The 5,547-nt window shown below is 31.9% G+C and overlaps 1 long non-coding RNA gene across 1 annotated transcript; it reads left to right on the forward strand.

Annotated features, from left to right (window-relative positions):
* The first annotated feature begins 1,165 nt into the window (after window positions 1-1,165).
* Window positions 1,166-3,877, forward strand: LOC143174976 (uncharacterized). Its single transcript, XR_012999530.1, has 3 exons — window positions 1,166-1,264; window positions 2,620-2,824; window positions 3,033-3,877. It is a non-coding gene; the product is annotated as an uncharacterized LOC143174976 (long non-coding RNA).
* Window positions 3,878-5,547: the final 1,670 nt, after the last annotated feature.

The following is a 5,547-nucleotide window of genomic DNA, read 5'->3' on the forward strand; positions in this document are numbered from 1 at the left end:
ATGTAATTTTCATTCAAACAAATTGAATAATATTTATATTTGTTAAATACTACTTGAAACTTTTACCACGAGTCTAATGCGATATTGTAGGGCGAGGGATTAATAAGCTCTCTGTATTGTAATTAATTTTATAATATCTATTTTCCATATATAAATTCATTTCAACGATATATCTTTGAGCGTGAAATTACATATTGTTTAATACAAGGTGAAATTACATACTGTTTAGTACAGACGCTGAATCAAAAACTGTACAATACGTAATAATTTTAATCTAATGCAGTTTTATGATGAAATTATCGAGTTGAAATTAACGGCCGAGTTAACAACATTTTATTACTGCAAATCCACGAACACGTTGGTAAAGCGATGGTAAAAACCGGATCAGAATCCTTGCAAACCTTGAGTCTCCGGAATTTGTTGATGGAGGGAAACAGGAGGTGACATTCCTGGCAAAGGTTCGTTAAAAATGAACTCTGCTGGAGCGGATACGCCTGACAGCTGATTAATTGCCACTAAATATAAATCCTATAATAATAATATGGAGGGTTCACGGCTCATAAGCACACACGTGGTCGCGGCCAGCGTTGCAGAATCTGTGCCGCGACTTTTAGTTCACGAGAGACATGAACGATCGCGTAATGTCTATGATGAAAGCATGGTAGAAGTTCACTTAGAGCGTTTCTTGATTAATCGAACGTGGCCACACTTGAGCCTCGAGAATGACGAACTTCCGCCAGACGTTTGTCTCTGTGACGAGGCTAATTGTGGTATTGTTCCAGATTTCAAATTTACAAATATGTATTTAACACTAAAATTATTGGACGGATCAAATTGGTCCACTTCAGAATGTTTATTTTGCAAGTATTTAAATTATGAAGGCTGTTCCGCGAAAAATTTTCAATTAGATTTGTGTATTTATACAGATACAAGACTAAGAGACCCTTCGAATCTCAAGAAACGTATTGTTCTGATTTTTATACAAAATTGGAAGTAAGTTACTCTAATTGCTCGGTAGATTTAGTGTTAATGAAAGATGGTTTATTTCTGTTTGGTATAATGATCGAGTAATTCGACGGTGTACGAGTGCAATTCAGCGAATTTGTATACGTATAGAGTGATTCAAGATTTAATGTGTGCATTCATGAGTGACTGATTATTCCTACGCGTGCGTACGCTTTGTAATGTCTCATGGTGCGATATTTCTTGAGGCAACTGCAAGGAATTCAGCATAGCAATGCAACGAATACTGGAGATACAAGAGGTTAATTGTTTTTAATATTGTCGTATTATTATTAATTCATAAATCTAAGATGTATATTTATGTTGTGTCGTTAGAGTTAAAGTCTTATATTTTATGTGCGTGTTTCGAAGAGACATGTCGTGTTCGAAGTGATGAAATGAATTTTTCTTGAAAATGATATAGTCGCGTTAACTAGATAACGTACGTTTCAATAGTATTTATAAATCGGTGAAGTGTATTTAACGTTAGACGTTAATCGTTTCTTAAAAAAAAGAAATATTCTTTTTCTTTATTTGTATTTTTTTATATATCTACTATTTGTAATTGTTTATTGACTTACTTTTGCAGATAGTTAAACAGATGAAAAGTATGGAGTGACATTTCTCTATCTGATAATTAAATTTACATAATAGATAAAACAGTTATAATAAATAAGGAACAGACATATTAACCGTATCCTATCCAACAACACTGAAATTCAAAGTGAAATTCAAATTCAATTTTTTCGAATATTATAAGAAAGTACTTGTCCTACATTTTTCAGTTCTACAATTCTGCATTCTTCTACATTTTCAGCTTCAAATGGAGCTTGGCTGATGTGTCTGTTCCGTACTTACTGTATCTACTTCAGGCGCCAATACGTGTGCAACGTGCCAAGTTTTAACATCAATTATAGAACTATATATGAACTTCAGTGTTCATATGCAAAAAATGTTAATCTTAACTTTTCACTTGGTTTTCTCGTGTGGATTTATACCTATTCGGATTGTATCATTACTTTGAAAATATCCAGTGTAAACGTATGTACCTATTGTTTCACATGTGTTTTGACATACATCATTTTGTGGACTATTTCCTTGGAAATTATACGTTTCACAAAAGAGATATTATAGTAATTTTTTTAACTCTTAAACAATGGAGGTCACATTATCTTTTTCTTTTCGTACTCTACAGAGTTTATTGCATACAATTGCATATATATTTATTAATACGATATTTTATGTTCTATTCATATAATATAATACGATACTGATATTAATTTAAGGAGAAACTAGTCTAAACAGTTTCCAAACATAAGTAAATATACCAATCCTTAAGAAATAAAATAAGAAGAAAATTATTAAAGCTTGATAGTGTGAGAAAACGGTAGTCACAAAATTTGAATTAGGAAGCATCAAGTATTTTTCGATAATATCTAAATGCACTGTTCTGAAGTGTAAATCTCGTGCAGTTTACTGTTTTGAAAGGTTGGAGTGTTCAACTTTATACCATTTAATATACAATGATTTTTATAATGTTTAAAAAATTATTATAATTAATGAAAAAACTTGGCGCACGCGTGTCCGATAAGATATAATATCTTAATTATGAACTAGATCTTGCACTGCGGAAGAATTTATCAGAAGCAACTGTAGAAGGACGACGACCTAGCGACGATGTCCATCTTGGCATGCTGCCCTACTATGATCTACTATTCTATTAGAACTTTATTGTTCACGCATAAAAAGTTACTCTCAACTAATGCATAGATAGAAGTTTTTCAACTGGCTCTGTATTAGTGATGCAATATGTTAGACCAAGGTATTAGACAATATGAGATTAGTGATGCTGGGATGTTTCTGACATCAGCAGTAGTTTACAATTAACCAAAAATTAGAGGTTTTGCAATATGTAATCTACGAGTAAAGAAGATTTTTCGTAATTTACAAAAAATGCATCATTTAAATATATTGCACATGTTATAAAATATTGGACGTGTCGTAAGCAGAGAAAATTTCATCGGTTCCAGTAACTGTTTCTGAAAGGCTGTTCTCTTGAGACACATCTCATATGACGAATGTCATTTACAAAATGGGGAAAAGACGAAAGATAAGAAGAAAATCAGATAAAGTAAAGTGACACAGCAAAGTGGAGAAAAAATAAGGAGCCTCGTAATGTGGTAATGCCACATGTTCTTTGAGGCATGAGTTACATAATGGCACACAGGAGTACGGGAGACATCGCGATACACAAACTGGCTGGCTATCAGAAATCTCCAAGGTATTATGCAACGAACATACGAGTAACAAAGAATCGGGAACATCATTACCGAGGTGTACAGACGTGATCCGTAAAATCGATCATCGTTTCCAACGATCCGAAATGACCTTCAACTTTGACTACTGTGGATGGCGAAAAGTACATGAGAAGACAAATAGCTGCAGAACTAAAATAATCGAGGAAACTAATGGCAACCAGCTTGAGATAGATTTTAATGGATCCTCTTAATACAAAGACATTATAAAATCATCGAAACATTATAAACAACTGTTCGAATATTTCTATGTAACTGATTTTACCTTCGTTTTCATCTTAGATGATAGTGGATTCTTCAGGGTGCAAATATTGTTCTGAAAAAGTGTTAAAACAGAATGACAGTCGGAAAGAAGAATCTGGCAGGTTATGAAAATATTCTATGAATATCGTATTGAAATGTTTGTAGTAATGAGAAAAGGTTCTCCAAGATAACAAAGATGCGATTGCATTAAAATCTTGATTGATTACTTAAAAGGTGAAATTCTTTTAAACATGAATTGTCCAAAGATTTTGGATGATGTGAATGTGCTTTTTGAAAACGTACGAAATACATGAAATTTTTCCAAATAATTTTAAATCTTACAGAAATTATTCAAAAATACTTTATTGGTACTTATTAGCACTTTATTGTTATATTATGGTATTTTGTTATTGTCATATTTACGTCAATATAATATATACGTTATTATTAATATTTTTTACATGCACATCACTTCACAATTCAATATTTCCCCATATTGTTTACACGTATTTGTCAAAAAATATATTATAAAGTAAAAATTAGTGTAAATATTTCATTACCATCCTATTCTAACTGCATTGTTCTGCTCCCTGCATTTAATAGCTACTTGAACTTATTCTATACAAAAGTCGACCGATTACATTATGGCATGTAAGTAAGCTGAAAAGTTGCGGCACGAAGTCGCAACACCTCGTTGCGCGACGACAAAAGCAATGTGTAGGTCAAAGCGCCCAAGCCAATGCTCGAACGATCTCGGCTTACAGGGTTTACAGAGCTTATTGAGCTAATGTCTTGAAAAGCATAGAGGGAGACATCTATGAGACCTTCTTCAGGACCCAAGACAATGTTCGATTCAATATTTTCAAAATTTTATTTGATATATCTGTTTTTCATATTTGCATTTCACATAGCACATAGATAGCAGATATCTCGCGTTTAGTGTATAATTTTAATACGTAACAATTTTCGAATAATATGCACCTATTTTGAGAATGCATATAATTATACAGTATTTCTCAAAATTAAGAATTTAACATCACAATGATTTTTAATTTTATATAAGTAACTTGAGAATATATAAAACAAAAGGCTAGATAATTACTAAGTATGATTAACAAAATATCCAGAATGTGTTAAAATTCTTTTAAATGACAAAAATTACCGTCTGTATTAAAAATTATGCTACTCGTTGATGATGAACGTGATCGAATATAAAAATAATTACAAAGGAAGAAAACAAGTATGTAAAAGATTTTACTATTAAAGTAAAACTTACTAACAACTTACAGCAGAAAACGATAGTAATCCAAAATTCAGGTCTATTTGTTCTATTTTTATATGATCACAATATTTTCAATAATTTAGATTTAGGCATGTAATGATTAGCTGTGATTTAAAGATATATCCTCAAGAAATGTAAAGTACAACAAGCAGATTTTCTTAACATTATTTTTACCGAGGGTGTCAAAAGGTGTCAAATTTCTTTTGATATTTTACCTTAAAATTTTCTCCGTTTAATCATCTTTGTCAATTGGATTTCGGACATTCCCTATGGTTAATTTTATAATCATTATTGGAAAAGTCGAAAAGTCAATTTAAAACATACGACTAGACTGAGAAAATAATTTCTAGTTAAAGTTTCAAAACGTGTTTTTTGTCAGTTTCGATAGAAATACAAAAATTAAAGAGGTCTATCATGCATTGTAGGATATGGTCCTTCTAAAGAGGACCATTTACAAGCGAACAATTACTTTAAGGCAACGGTTTGACTCATGAAGTTGCTAGTCAAATGAGGTCATCCGTTGATCAGTGGATGGATAGTGATTCACTGACACTTAACGACGACAATGATGTAACTCAAGATAGAAACAGTGACACAAAGTACTTCAAAAATCGTCTAAAAAACGTGTCCATGGTATCCTAGGATTCCATGGTAAATTGTTTTTCAAGCGAATTTTTATATGCATTTGCGATAAGCAGTACTGAC

The sequence above is a fragment of the Nomia melanderi genome, chromosome 10 (assembly GCF_051020985.1).
Source record: "Nomia melanderi isolate GNS246 chromosome 10, iyNomMela1, whole genome shotgun sequence".
Taxonomy (NCBI): Eukaryota; Metazoa; Arthropoda; class Insecta; order Hymenoptera; family Halictidae; genus Nomia; species Nomia melanderi.